This window comes from Struthio camelus, chromosome 15 (genome assembly GCF_040807025.1).
Source record: "Struthio camelus isolate bStrCam1 chromosome 15, bStrCam1.hap1, whole genome shotgun sequence".
NCBI classification, from domain to species: Eukaryota; Metazoa; Chordata; class Aves; order Struthioniformes; family Struthionidae; genus Struthio; species Struthio camelus.
Window position 1 is genome coordinate 14,078,140 of NC_090956.1, and position 15,840 is coordinate 14,093,979.

The 15,840-nt window shown below is 44.2% G+C and overlaps 1 long non-coding RNA gene across 1 annotated transcript in view; it reads right to left on the minus strand.

Annotated features, from left to right (window-relative positions):
* Positions 1–10,027: 10,027 nt before the first annotated feature.
* The window catches only part of LOC104149723 (uncharacterized), a 37,805-nt gene continuing 31,992 nt past the window's right edge, over positions 10,028–15,840 (minus strand). The window contains exon 4 of the long non-coding RNA XR_011134734.1: positions 10,028–14,021. This is a non-coding gene — a long non-coding RNA (uncharacterized lncRNA). The remainder of the gene's footprint in view (positions 14,022–15,840) is intronic.

A 15,840-nucleotide genomic window follows, 5' to 3' on the forward strand; every position in this document is an offset into this window, starting at 1 on the left:
TGGCCAGGCTTTTTCCCATCTTTTTGTTTTCTCATCTTGTCTCGTCTTTCCATCTCCGTCTTCCTGTATTCCCTATTCCTCTCTGACACCCCCTGAAACACAAACCATGCTGTTCCAACATATCAGGTGCTCAAAAACTGAAACCAAACCATGCTTTATCTCTTTTATCTATTATTTAGCAGGGCAGGCTTTTGAAAGCAATGATTGCTGTTAAACATGGAGACTGCTGAATGTCTCATCACACAGCCCAGTTCAGACATGCACCTACTCAGAAATACGAAGGTGTCGAAACATGTATTTCAGAAGTAAAAGAGAGAAAAACAGGCTATTGAAAGTATAAAGCCTATAAAATCTGCTCTGGGACAGCACTCTGAGAGTTTCCGTGGCTCAGACTAACAATTGTTTGGGTGAGGGGTTGATTGTTTTCCTTTAAAAACTGAAGCAAAAAAGAAACAAAAAAACTTTACTATCGAATATTAGCATTACATTGGTCAGTAGCGCAAGATCATTTCTATGGTACCAGTCAATTTTTTTCAGATTTACCTGCTTCCTAGAACTTCCTTCTGTAAATAGCATGTGGGAAACTTTCGGTTGTTCTAGTTCAGACCGAGACCAGCACGTAGGAAGCTGTGGTATGAGGAGCAGGTGCAGAGACCCACCATGGGGGTTCACCGCAGCTTCTGACCCCGTCTTGTTCCCAGGGATGGTACCACAAGGTGGTCCTTATCATCACTTATAATGGAAGGTATCAGAGCTTGGAGAGGGATCCTCCAAAAGCCAGTCCCTTCCTGAGCTGTCTTCATCATGCGCAGAGGTAGCTCGCGCTATAAAATCTCAGTGCAGCCAACAGCAACTAGAGAAGAGCAAGACCATTGCTCTGAACGTGTCCTCATTTGAGAGGTTGAACGACGGGCTACAGCTCCGTGCTTTACCAGCGTGTCCTTAGTTTGCACTGACATTCCTGCATCTCATTTTGAACAAGGCAGAAATTAGGAGAGCGTACACGATTTCCTGAGTGATTGAGCAGAACCTAGTTTTGATTTGAGCCCTAGAGTGGAGTAGAAGCCAAATTGTCTTAATTACACCTCCTTGATTCCTTGCTTATACTGCTTTCTGTAACTCAGAGGTATGTCTTCGATACGTAAGAAAGAAAGAATAAGAGTAGATGGGAGACTACTGCTGTTGAGATTCTTGTTTGGCTTCTAGCATTTCTGGTGAATACTTAGCAATTAGTCAAGTTGGATTTCTGTACTTCATATGTGATTATGCTGGACATAATTCTGCTGTCACTCATGCAGGAATAAATACTGAAACTAATGGAGTTAGAGGAAAATAAGACTGATCTAAATGAGAAGAGAATCAGACCTCCCTAAGGATATGAGACCAGAATTACTTCCCCACTCTTATTTACACTGAAACTCCTTTGTACCACTCTGACAGTGAAAAGTGGTTTTAAATCGGTGGAGCAGTGATATCCACTCATTTTAAAATGCCTTTATGCTCCCAGAACAGTGGTAAAGGCTTTAGTGTAAATGTGAATTATGATTTGACAGAGTGCAGCAACCCATGCCAGTGCTGCGGTCGGCTAGGTCCCTGCCCCATTGCTCCATGGCAAGCTGGTCCCTGGCACGTCCAGTGGCCTCTGTATGGGTCATGAGAGAGGGACCCCAAAGTCTTGCAGGTGTTTTTGGAAACCCATGATGCATGCAGCTCCAGAAAGTCACCAGTTCCCTGCCTTTAATGCATTTCTCCACCCTGGCTTGACTGCAGGTTTTTCTGTCCATCTGGTCTGAAGAGCTCAGCTTGCCGCTGGCCTGGCCAGCACAGCGTGGGGATGGCCGTCATCTATTCCCTGGAGATTTCTCCTCCAGGCAATATGGGGTCAGCCTTCTTCAAAACACAGCTCGTGTGGGACTTCGTGGAGAGTGTTCGCGTGCATTGGCAGTTGAAGCTGGCACTGCCAGAGCAATTGGTGGCCTGAACCGAGGAATAGGGCTGAGCCCCGATGCAGACGTTAATGACACGACTTCTCGTTAACGTTTGGGTGGGAACAAATCTGTTCTTTGAGCATTGCTTTTTGAGAGAGACTTCTGCTTTGGGCATCTGTTTTCAGTTTTGCGCAAGCAGGAAGATGTGCTGAATCTGCCCTGGGAGGGCTTGCTCAGGTAGGTCATGTTTCTAACCTGTGTTTGCTAAGGAGCACGCAGCAGGAAGCAGAACATATCCTGTTCATGCTGGAGAGTCTCCAGTACACAGACTAAACAATTCTTGGACCTCTTGCCTCTTATGGAGTGGGGAGCGATGTGCCTGGGGAGTCTACATCCATCTTGCATCATTAGCTCCGAGGCAGGAATTGCACTGGGCTGAATCTAACACACCGAACCAAGGTACCCAAACAGATTTGCTGCATTTGTGGATAAAGGCATCTGTCGAGCTTTGGCCAGGAGAGTTTGTATGTGCCGGGTCAGCTCAGTGCTAACAGCGAGTGAGGGCAGAGCACAGCGGGAGGCTGTCACTGGAGCGCGAGGCATCTCTGCTCGCGGGAGCCGCTGTTCTAACGGCCTATGGGACGCGTCTAGGCAAGAAACTATCTAATCATGTTTCTTGTAAAATCTCCCCGATCCTTCTTTGCTTTGATTCTGTGCATAGTGCAACATAACTCTTGGATAATGTGTACTGCTGTGATGAGTCCAGAAATTTGGTAGTGAAATGAAATGTCAGATAATGAAACTGTAAATCCTGCCTTCTTAACAAGCGACTGAATGAGTAGCTGAAAATAAACCATCATCTTAAGAAGCAGCTAGGTTAGATAATAGCAATGGTCTTTCTCAAACAGACATGTCCTGAATGCAAGGGGAAGAAATGGTTTTAAGTAACGCAGAAAGTTTGGCAATAAGTTTAAGATGCCTAATTGTTTGCCAGTGGCCTTAAGGAGCCGCTCTGGCCCCAGGAATCGCAGGAGGAGGTACCTGTGTTGCCAACATCATGGCCTGGGAAATACGATGCAGTTCCTGCTGCAGCTTCTATTAAATGCTGTCATTTTAAGCACTACATACTGAAGCTGCATGGAGCATGAGATGGGTACCAACAAATCAAAATTAGGTAAATACATGCAACTTTGTAAGTGTTAGAAGCATAATTAGCTAGTAGTATTTTAGCAGACTCTTTATACAGCATGTAGAAAAAGCAGCTTGTTCACACGTCAACGAATTTAGCATTAAGAGATATGCTGTAATTTGTTATTTGAGCAAGTGGTACCACATGCCTCTGATTTTATAATCTGTTGACTCAAATCACAGACTGTCAAGTACATTTCAAGTTTATCCATGTTTGCATGCCAGATTATAATTTTAAGGAGCAGTGTCTGTTTATTAAGACCTCTAACGATATTCTCAGATTTCTGCCATATACTGCACGTCACAGGTGAGGAGTTTGCTGTCCTAAAATTTGACAGCTCTGTATCTGGTGCAATAGTTCTGTCATCTCTGTGTTGCCATTAGCACTAAAATACAACAGTGGATTTTTTTAAGCATCAGATTATGGCATCAAATATTTGCTAAAATAACAACGGCAGACATTTTAAGAAGAGTCAGTAATACTTTAAAACCATCAGTCAACAAAGGCATAAAGACTGATTTAGTGGCTAATTAAACAAAGTTTCCTGTATGATTATGTCTGCACAGTTATACTGAAGTTTTATGCCTCTGTCTTGCTGTGGATTTTATGCATAATTCACACACACTGACAGAGTCAGGTGTCTGTTGAGAAAGGCATGTAGTCAATGTATTTCACGAACGGTTTTAAGGATGTGCGAAGATTAAAAAAGGGAGGAAGATGTGTAGACCCACACTCAGATTGGATGTCAATAGGTTCTTGTGCCAAAATTACACATTAGCAGGTAGCAATGCAGTTTATGCAAAAAGGAGGCGGTCTGTGGGAGTGTGGGACGTCACTGCTAATCAGCTCTTTGGCCGCCGGGCTGCCGTCCTGGCGAGGGCAAGCACCGCGGAGAAACCCGCTTCAGAGTCAGGAGCACACACAAAACAAGGGCATAGGAAGAGAAATGCTATGAAGAGTAGAGCCCGCTCAGCTTTGCAGTAAACGATAGCAGTCATTTAGCTTTACCGTTTTCCTGTTACAGTATCGCCAGCCCATCAATGCATTGAAACGCAGGTGAAATTTAAATGTAATTTATCCTCTGAAAACCAGGGATTTTTGGTGTGCCTGAAACTATACGCTCGGTTGGATTACAACCGCATATGAACCCGATGTGAGCAATTGCAAATTCCTTCTTACTGGAAAGGCAGCCTTGTTCCTCCGTGGGCTTGCGTCTGCATTTTGTTCTCTTTTTATGAACATTTCTCGTTCAACATCGCTGCGCGATGGCAGGCGAGCGGCGAGGCTCTTAACCGCCAACGTCAACCCGAGGCCCAGCTGACGCGGCGTGCGAGGGCAGCGCCCTGGGACGACGTGTTGGCCGTTAGCACGTATTTCAACGCGGGCTGGCACGGCCTTCGCTCAGGCGTCGCGCGGCCCTGCCTGTCGGCTTTGCCGTGAGGAAGGTTTCCTCTCGCGGGCCGGTGTCCGTGAGCGGCTGCTCCGGCTGGCAGGAGGGTGGCGGGACAGCGGCTCTGTCCGTGCTCACACCGAATTCCACTGCCGCATAGTTCGCAGAGAATAATACATGTGTTTACTGCAATAAAGCAACCTGTGTCTAGCATATAATATTCAATTTGTAATTTTGAATTAAATGACACCTCACTTCCTATAAACTATGCAATTGTATTAAAAAAAAAATCAACAAAACAAAAACCCCTTTGTCTTCCAGCTCCTCTACCCACGTTCTGCCGGGAGAAGGTGCTTAACTGCGGCAGCTCTCTCTGGGCACATTATTTTTGCTGGACATTGCTCTCCGTCGTGCTCAGAAACGCCAGCAAAAGCAGCAGGTCTTTTTTGTCTTGAGAAATATCAGCTCTGGCTTAGTTAACACGGCCGTATGTTGCATTGCCCGTTTTTCGCAGCGCCACCTTCGAGCAGGTCTGATGCGGCTGCACAAGGTGAAACTGCTGGAGCACACGCATTTTTATTTCACTCGCTTTCCTTGCAGTGAGTCTTTTTTTTTTTTTTCCTGGTCACATTTCTATTTTGCTTGTTAAGCTGCTGCTTTCACTAGCTTGGGAGAAGCTGCAGACTTTATTGATCACGCTGCCTGTTTTTCTGATTCAGTGAAATCCTTCATTTGAATGTCTATTCATTTTGCTGACTCAGCTGCGCATTGAAACGCTCGAAGGTTGACGTACGCTTCTACTTGAGCTGCGTGTTGCATTTAATCCCCCTGTGCTTTTTGCTTACTTAGCTGGCTACTACTTTAGCTGAGTAATTTGGAGGAGGAGGGTAATTTCATTGCTGATTGGGAAACACATGCTATAAAATGAGTTTTGGTTGTTTATGGCTGCAACCTAAGTGTTCTGTTTGAATTGGAAAAATATTTTAAAAGGAAACAAGTAACTGAGTTGTTTATTTTATTTGCAGTATTTGCAACAGGAATACTGAGAGTTCCCGACCTGGAAGCTAAAGGCAAGTAGTAGGTAACGCAGTCTGATGCCAAGCGAGGGGGTCGATTTAGAGACAGATAGAAGGAGATCTACTCGCTTGTTCTCTTCAGCGTTTGTGGCTGCTGGAAAGCCAGGCTTCGTGGCTAAGCAGCCTCTTCTCCCTCCTGCCGGCGTGGGGCCGGCAGGTCTCTGCCGTCGGGTGCCGGAGGCTCCCACCGATCCAGCGCCGGCCGGGCAGCCCCGTGACGCTAGATCTGCTCTCCGGGCTGGTCACCCGACGCATGGACGCGCCCATGCACCTGGGTTTCCTGCACCTCTCCAGCACGGCCGGACTTGGCCCTTGAAAGGGTTTTAACCTGCTCCTGCAGCCCCGATCCCCTTCTGGGCAAGGTGAGAACGCAACAATTGGCGGAAGTCTTTCGCATTGAAATGACACAGCGAAATGCTTCCCCCCTGCTCCAACACAAATACTCCCACTTGTATCTCGAGAAGAGCCCTGTGTGACTTGTAGCTGGTGTAGTCATCCCCCACGGCTAACAGACAGAGATGTGCAGGTATTTCAGGTCTCTTCTGATCTGTGCTTTGTTTCTTTTTCCCTGAAGTGTCTCACATTTTGGGTCTGTATGCTTAACAAGAACTCTGCAAGACTTCCCTTGCCCTCATATGATATCTAATTATCACCTATTCTTGTAGTATTGCTGCTGTCAAATAGTTTACTAGTGGTAATTTGGAAACAGACATTCAGAACAGAAGTAGGGGAGAAATGTTATGAGTAAATCTCACCCTTTGCCTGTAGCACTAAGCAAACATTAACTCCTGTGAAAAATTCCTGAAAAGTTCCCACGCAAAGCTCTTCCCTCAGCCCCTCATCTAGCGCCAAGCAAACTCCTGTATAGGCGGTGGCTTGCAGCCACAGTGCAATGACATTTATTTCAGCAGCTATACCTGCATCCGCTGGTCAAACACGTGCAGGTCTGTCAAATTCTTACTGCAAGCTAGGGATCACTTTAACTCTCTTTTTTTCCTGCAGAAGGCTGTCATTTAAAGGAAAAATTAAACAGAACTCAAAACAATGGGAAAAAAAAAGAGATTTGGAGAAAATGGTAAAATTGCAAAGAGGCCTAGGAAGAAAGAAATATGTAGTGCTAATAACCAAGATGTTCAAAAAGAACTGAAGTTCATGGTGCCCCTGCTTTAGGACCCAGCTCTCAAGGGCCTTGCTTTCACCGGGATGCTCAGCACTTCCTTACAGTTGCGCCCCTATAAATACCTGCTGCATCTGTTTGTACCCACCCCACTTCTGCTCACTAGTTGTATTTGAAGTTATTGCAGTATTTTGTATTTCTGCAGTGCTGTGTAACACGTGGGCGCGACCAGGCAAAGGGCAGGCTGCTGGCGCTGCCGACCTGGAGCACCGCGGGCTCCCGGCGCCGGTCGTGCCTCGCGCCGGCGCACCGGCGCAGCCCCGAGCCCTGTGCGCCCTGGAGCTGGGCTCGAGCCAGCAGCTGGCACCCCCTGACCCGGGAAAGGCCAGGAGACTGAAGGGCTTTTTAATTTTCCTCTCTTCCTTTTTCTTTTTTTTTTTTTCCTCCTGTTTCAGCGTGTTTAATACTGCTGTGGATTAGAGAGCGTCTGAAGTAAAGCAGAGGGGGCTCAAATGGCCTCAGCGTTATCATTCGCCCGTTCCCACTTCTTCAAGCGAGCTGGCCTGGAGCTGAGCAATTCTGCCATCGTCAGGCTGGACGCAGCAGTGCCGAGCGAGGGAGCGGCTGCTGCACCCGCGCTGCAACTTCGGGAACAGCTGCGTAAAGGCTGCAGCAGCTCCCCGCTACGGGCGCTGTACCAGAGAAACACTGTGCGGATTATTTGTAGCTCTCATAGAAAGCTTTCCTCTGAGAAATTTCCTATCGAGGGCTTGAAATTTTTAAATCAAACCTGGGACATGGGGAATAAATCCGAAGAGAAAGGCTGTTATTATAGTTCATAAGCTGACGTTTTATCTGAAGCCAGAGAAGCATTAGAGCAAAACCAGCCTATGAAGTTTTGCCTGGCCTGGGCCAATACTTTTACATATTTACAGGAAAGTTCTGCAGCTCACCTACCATTTATACAGGCCTGGTAGAGCAGGGATTAAATACGGGTTGGATGATCGAGGTCGCTGAACACATATAATTTTATTCCTGGGGGTAAGCAAGCTAGCTCGGATAAAATGAAAACTGAACCAAAACTATACTTAAAGCTTGTACTGAACCCAAAGTGAACCTCTAGAGCTGGAGAACGGTCCGGAAGGGAGAGAAGGTGCGCGGTAATCCTGCGTCAGAGCCCTGCCGAGAGCTCCCGAGTACCAAAGCACCTCTGCCTGCTCTTAAATTACATAGCCCCTGGTAGTGAGCAGCCCTTACGATTCGGTCTGATTTTACTAAGCTCAAAGACACCAAAATGGGCAAAACAACCAACGATTCCCCTCAACGCTCTGCCAAGTGAGTGAATGGAGCCTGGACAGCCAGCCGAGCCGGAGGCACCGGGGTGGTGTGTCCCCTGCTGGTCACGGTGCTCCTGAGCCTGTTGCCACACTGGGCTTTTTTTTTTTTTTTAATGCTAAGTTAGGCATGCAGGTGTTATTCTGCACGTAGCTCATGCGCTTATACAGGAATAGGTGCTGCAGTGTCATTTTCCTACCTATATGTTTGTTATAGAACTGTTATATTGCACAAACCTAGCGGAAACGGACCAAATCTCTCCTCTCTTGAGACTGTACACCCGGCCTGAAATGCACCCAGCACCTACATATTGCCTTAATGTTCACATAGGCATCAATTTTTCAGGATCTTGAAACTGTTAAATAGGGCTTAGCCCCTATGCTGCAGGATTTTGTATCAGAAAACAGCTGAGAATTACTGCCTTGGACAAATAATCCCTTTGTGACCCAGAGTGAGACAGTCTAAGTTCAACTAACAACATGGAAAGGACCAAGCCTGCAACCTGACTGGTATACATAATTTATTGTCCTATACCAAATTAAATGCGTACAACATATAAAGGCAAGAAACTGGTCCCTTTTTAGGCTGTTATTCCTTCCTTCAGGTATCTTCACCCCGTCAGAGCCCGTCTGCAGACCTGAAGGGCGCAGAGCAGAGGTTGGGCACAGACCCTTGCTACAACTGCCCCAGAAAAGGCAGAAAGTGGTGAGTTTCCAAACAGACAACTCCTATTGTGTAACAACATCCTCTCAAAGAACAAACGCAGGAGTGTCCTGAATAGGAATAAGCTTACTTCCAACTGACATTAATTCTTCATGAAGTATGCATGGTAATTACTGTTAATCCACAAAGAAATTCTTGGAAAATTATCTGTTACATCTCTAAGGTGAAAAGGCAAGGTGAAAATGGCACTGAATGCTGAAGGCATCATGTTTATTTTACCAGAAATTGTCAAATTTTGCATCAAAGGTCAGGAATAAATTTTAGTTTGTAAGCTGTGAGAGCGAAATGTATAAACACTTTAATTTATTGCCCTGTCACTGTTAATACATTTGGTATTCACTGTGATAGCATAGCTGCTAATGAATGCTTTTGGTAATAATGTGGATGTCATATATATTTATGCCCTAATCTCTTTCAATGGTTCATCAGGAAAAACAAGTTAGGAGCTTTGCCATTTTAAATTTTTATAAATTTAAGAGGGGAAAAAAAATCCTCTCATTTCATTTCAAAGAAGTACTTAGCCAATATATAGCACAGTTAACTGCTGAAAATGGGGAACCTGTCCTCTCTGAAGAACTGGTACTGAATACAAAATGATAGGTGCAGAAGTCACTGTAGCCATTGGGAAAACTTCCCATGTCTTTCAGACTCGCTTGGAAATACGTGGGTCAGCTGGGCTTTTTCAAATATAGCTAATAAATAAAAAAAAGGCTATGTATGTCTGGCTTTATATTTTGTGTATGTATGAGAGTTGATTCAAGAATGGAAGACAAATGATCCCAGATATATGCTTCGGATCCAAAATAAACAAGAAAGGGGACAAAAAATTCATAACCGCTGCATGACAGGAAAGTTCATGTCTGCCTGGAGAGCCAGATTATAAAAAAGTCACTTAACCTTGATGGTTTTTGAAGAGTCGAGTTGTACATACACGTTTTACTGACTCTTGGCATTAAGGTGAATTCCATCCCGTTTAAAATTTAACACACAAGTGCTTTGTAATCCTTTCATACGGTTTTTTTGAGTGCTCTGCAGACCACTCAGCAGAAGTTTTGCCATTGATTTCAAGAACTCCATGACCAGGCTTACAAACCATTCGTGACTTTTGTAATCTAGTCATAGGCTATTTAGTAGTAAAAATAAGGCTGAGCAGCACATACTTTTCCGGCTGTGAAATATCTTGGATCTGCTGGCTGCAGACTCCTGAGATGAAGTACCAAGGCTTTCGCAGGCAGCTGCGGACAACTTAGGCAGGGCATCCCAAATGAATACCAATAAAATGCTTACGCACCATCACAGTTGTTTTACTGCGTTATTGCTCGTATCTTTTTAAGGAGTAAATGAGGAGCAGAGAAGTCTATTGATATTCTTTTTCATATATTTTAGTGATGAACAAAAAAAAAAAATCACAATTGCAATTCAGCTTTGAACCTAGCTGCGCAGAACTGGGCAAGAGGAAGAAAACAAATGCTGACAAGTACACTTGAGAAACCTCTCGTGTGACCTCAAACACCTTGCTTATAAATCATGCTGTTGCATTTTCAAAGCCTGTGGCATCACCAGAGGCACCCCGCGCATACGTCTCCGGTGTGCCCCGGGTTGGTCCATGTCCCGGGGGGCTGACGGCTGGCTCTGCCCGGGCACCCGAGGGACAGGTGTCTCCTCAGGAGCCCTTGCAGATCCCTTTTCCAGAGCTGTCTGTTATTGCTATAACCCCGTCGTCGCAGCTGTCATGGATCGCTGGGGTTTGGGCAGTGCGAGGTGAAGGGGAGGGAGGCTGGTGCTGGTGGAAACCTGTGGGCTCCTCGGCTGCCACTGCCAGGTGGCCCTGTCCCTTGTGCACCTTCCAAAGTGGGACGGGGTTGGAAAGACCACGTTTGGGAGCAGGAGGGTGAGAAAAACATAAAGTGCTATTTTTTTCAGAGCATTTCACTGGTTTTCCCTGAAATGTTCACTAGTTTTGCCATGCAGTAATGCATTCTGTGGATTAATTTTATGCTTTGACTGGGAAAAAAAATAAATGTTTCCCTTAAGCCTTTTACAATTTGCCTTAATTAAGACAGGAAAATACATAACCATCAGAGCAGTGGCTGCATTATGAAATAATGTACTGTTTTTATCCTTTCTCAGTTTATATTTGTAACTTTGTGTCATGTCAAATTCAGTAGCTTTCTTTAGCGAAGACCCAAATGGCTTTGGAGCTCTTAGCAAGTGTTAGATATGCAAATAGAAACTACAATATTTACAGCATACTTATTTAGAAGCTTATGAAATGTCAGGCTTGTCATCTTCAGTGTGGACATGACTCGTTATTAAGTAGTCTTCTGGCTTCTGTTGTTACTACAGGAAGAATTCATTTGGGCGTTTCCCTTTAGGGCTGGTTTCTTTTAAGCTGTGATTGCATTAATAATATCATCTCCTGCTGTAACCGATTAAACCTGTTTCACATTGGGGAAGAATTACAACCCAATCTAAGGCACTACTGACCAACAATCAGCAAAGCTACAGAGTGAAAAGGACATTATTTTGTCACAACATTTCTGTATGGGACATATGCACTTTTAATACGTTTTTGTACTTCTGAGGTAATTAATTGCCCCTACATGCATAAACATTTCATTTGAAGGCCATTTTCATATCAAAGACTGCTCCTGTTCCCTGGGAGAAGTGTTACTTAACTTAAAAAACTGGTTTCATTTTGCAAACGTGAATTCATTTTGAGGCCAATTTTTTTTTTTCCTAAGGTGCAAAAACTGTTTTTCTAGCTGAGGAATAAAAGGTCACCTCGATTTTTTGCAAGTGTACATTCGGTAATTTTTTACATGGTTCAGCCTACTAGTTGGCTCTCATTACTTAGATCTATTTGATTTCAGATTAGCAAGTTATCAAACATGTTCAGGTTCTAAGACATCATTATTGGTGATATTCTTTGAAGTGCCAAAAAATGCGAGTGTAGCTTGAGCTTTCTAAAAAAGGTCTGCTTGCCACAGCTAAGAAAAACACGACCAGACTTGGCATGGAGTCACTTACATAGTATCTAACAAAAGGATCCTTCCTATAGAGTGCTTTTTTCAAGGAAAGCTACCATCATTTGCAATTGGCGAGAAATGCCAGTGGGCTGCAATTAGTTCTGCATGGGAACTTGATTCATGCCAATGATTCGATGCCTGCTGAAGGCACAAAAGGATTTATCTGTGCGCTGTACTAATAACCACATAATATTGTCCAGGTCATTACCAGAAACGAGCAGGAGAAGAGGATTAGCAGGTTTTGCTTCCACTGCTAAGTGGCTAGCTCAGGCCATAGGAAATATGGTTGTGCTCCTCTTTCTGTGGGAACTGAGGCACACCAATTTTCTTATTCATAGCATAGGTAAACTAACACATGGTGTGAGATCGCTGTGGTAAGCAGGAGTCACGTTTGCCTCCACAGTGAATCTCTTTCCAGTCTGTAATTCTTAAATGTTTGCTTAAACCTGAAACTTGAAAAAAAATTCCTTGCATTTCTTCACCGTGATAATTTTAGTTTTTCTTTTTTAATGACATAAATGTGCAGTCCTTTCTGAAGCTTGTTAGATTTCTGGGCTCAGTGATGTCTTGTGATAATGAGGTCTACTCAAGGAAAAATACTTCTTTGATCACCTGTGTTTTTGTTTTTTTTTGACCATTTAGTATGCAATGAGCCACATAAAACACAACCATGCTGGGGCATCTCCCCCCACCCCCTGATGATACCTACTCCACCAGCTGGGACCACCAGTGGGTGCAGATTGTGCTGGTGTCCCGAGCAAGCCTCTGCCCTCCAGCACTATGAAAGGAGGAAGAGGAAGGGCCGAGGCACGTTCAGCTGCAGAGCCCCGCAGGGAGCAGCTCGGGGTGGCCGTGGGCAGCACAGCGCAGGGGTCCCACCTTGCCCCACTCACAGCTGCTGCAAAAACACCTCTCCAAGGAAACTCCCAAAGCGATCAGAAAGTGAGGGGTCTTACAGCCACCCATTCTCGAGCCCGTGTGGCTTTCCACAAGACTCATCAGCCATGAGAAAAGTCACCTATAATAAGTTCAAGCTTAAAAAAGCAGCAGTGCTGATGAGTATTTTTGGCATGAACTGAAAAATCCTTTTGTTCCAGCTACAGCCCACATGCTGAGTCAGCTCAGCACCTCTCCTTTTCTGTTCTTTTCCTATTCGATGCCTTCCTTAAACAGGGCTGCTTGGTTGATGTTTTCTTCCAGCCTGCTTCAGTTATGTTTTGTAAGCACAGTTTATAAAAATGTTGGCATGTACTCTAAACAGGTGGCAATAGTCTATAGGAGCATGCTATCAATCAGGACACATTCGTACTCTTTTATTTCATGTTTTTGCTCTATTCATTTTATTGTTGTATTTATTTAATCTCACTTACAATAAAGCCTTTTGATACTGCTGAAGTAGTAGAAAGGCATCATATAATAAACGGTAATCAGGTCTTTCAATATGCCATGCGGTGAATTCATTCCCTTTGAATAGTCTATACAGAGTGAAATTCTGCTTGAATTTGGGATAGCTACTGTCCAGATTGATAGCATTGGCAGGTGAGGTTTCACGAGGCAGAGGGAGTGGTGTGACATCTACAGGCTATGATCAGCCACGACTGGCTAGAATCGTATCTCAATGCACATGATCTAAGTCATTGTTGTTCATTTAGATCTAGAGAAATGCAAAAAGCTCAGATTTTTCAAAAAAAAGGTGAGGTAAAGGATAAAAACATTGGTCAGAACATGCTATAGAAGAAAGAGGAGGAACACTCAAGAGGAGACAGATCTCAACGAGAATTTCAAAATCCTCCCAGATGGCCACAACTTCCCTGCAACAAGCATGCTGTGTCTCAGGAGTGATGTTTCTGAATAATGCACATGAAGAAATTGTATCTGCACTAGCTGAGCTCTGTATGAGAAATAAAGAGGAAAAAGCATCTACCTGATAAGGGAGGAAGCACTGAAGCAAGGAGCTAAGCTATTTTCCCAGAGAAGGTGGTTTACTCTCCTTGTAGCACTGGTGTCACCTGTACCGATGTCCTCAACTGCTGCACTCAACAGCACTCACAGAAAATAAGGTTGCTTCATATCATTTCTCCAAGCTGTATTTTTGAGCAACATCCACCATGCCAGAAAGGACTATTCTGGTGCTGACGTGACTCGTCTCGCCTGGGCTGGCGACAGGAGGGAGACGTTGCCTTCACAGTGGGAGAACTAGACGAACTCCAGGGCTGTCTGTTGCATTTCAAGTCCTAAATGATAACGACATAATGTGCCAATGTGATTTCATCCTGCAAAGCTGCAATTAGCTTATACAAAAATTCAAGTAGATCAGTCTATACTTGTACTTCTTCCCTTTGTTTGGCCATAAGCTCGAGAAATTATCTCTAAGTCAGTCACCCAAAATGGAACTTTATTTCTGCCTTCAAATTTATGGAGGACCTCTATGGGTGTTTTTGGTGTAAGTAATGAAAGGTGTTTACCACAATCACAAAAAAAAAGCCGTGATGATTTTATTACTTGTATTATTTCTCAGGAAGAATAGTTTATATGGCAAAGGAACAGCTCTGATCTGTGGCTTACGTGAGCTGTCTGCTATGGTCCAAACCGGACTGACAGAGTATTTACACTGAATCCTCTCCTCACCGTTCACTCAAAAAACCTGTGCAAAAGCAGCTGGCAGTAATTCATACCTGTGTTTCACCAGAAGTCCAAAAGTAAAAGTACAGTGAGACTATTTCTCACTTCAGCACTGTGCCTCAGTTTCTCTGTCTTTAAAGGTAGGACAGGGAAACTTCCTTTCTCTCCAATGGTGACCTTTTGAACAGCGGGTGATGAAGAAGAGGTATGGATTTCTCAGCGGAGGAGCAGTGGGGAGCCAAAGGGACAGAAGCCGGCACCTTGCAGCCATGAGATGTCTCTTCTGTAGAGAGCTGCTTATGTCCCAGAAAGCACTGGCTATTTCCATGATCATCACCTCCAAAAGGTTAGGGATATTGCCAGAGAAAATTAAAAAGGGGGAAAAAAAAAAGAGCTAAATCCTAAAACCTTGAAGGAAAAATCCACAGGGAAGTTTGTAGGCTGGACTGGGAAGCCCTCAGTGACAGGTGGACAGCAGGCAGTTGAAGAAGCAATGGAGATCTTCCCACCCGCCAAGTCACGGGCAAAAGGAAACTCAGCTGGAGCTGCCTGAAAGCCTAGGGCAACTTGAAGTCCATTTACTATTCAGTTTTCACAGGTCGAGGAGATGTTCACGTGGCCCAACCCTAGCCATATACCGTAGATGGCCAGGTCAAGGGATTAGTCTCCATGGGCTTCCTAGAGAGTTGCTGAAAGAGATGAGGATCCCAAAATATTGATTGAGATCTTGAGGAGTCACCTTTTGAAGCAGCTTGTCTTTTCTAATTAAATACAGCAGCCCTCTAAGGACTATAAGCCCTCTAAGGCCCCATAAACCAGATGAATCCCTTTAAAGTCAAACCTTGGTATATTTGTTAGCCTTGAGTTAATATTCAAGTGTTGTCTTTTTATTATTTTCTGGAGATTTTTGTCTTTGTCTTCTGAAAAATGTTGTAAGAAACTTGCAATTCAAATTTCAATCAGCTGTACTTCTTATCTGATATCTTTTCACAACACTGTTGTGCCATTGTCAGAAATGTACAATAGCACCTTGCGAAAACTTGAGCTCTTATTGCCAGATTCTGTTGATTCTGTGTAACTATATTAAAACTTTAGAAATTACCTTGGTACACTGGGTTTTTTTTTTTTTTCCCCCTTTAAAAGCTTGAGTAAGAATAAAGTGAACATTGGACTGACTATTCTCTCCTTCTATTGTTTAAAAAAAGCGAGTGACCTTTCTTTCAAATGAAAGATCTAAAACCAGCATTTGTTGCTTGTGGCAGCAATGGTGTTTGAAATGCAGACTCTAACGCAATCAGTACTCAAATGTGGGAGTAAGCTATTTCTATTGAATAGCAATACGGATTAAAGATGGAGTGGCATTAAGGGGAGACAGAGAGTAATGCAGAGGCATCACTTTTTCTTGAATGCAGTTTTAAGTAAATGACATTA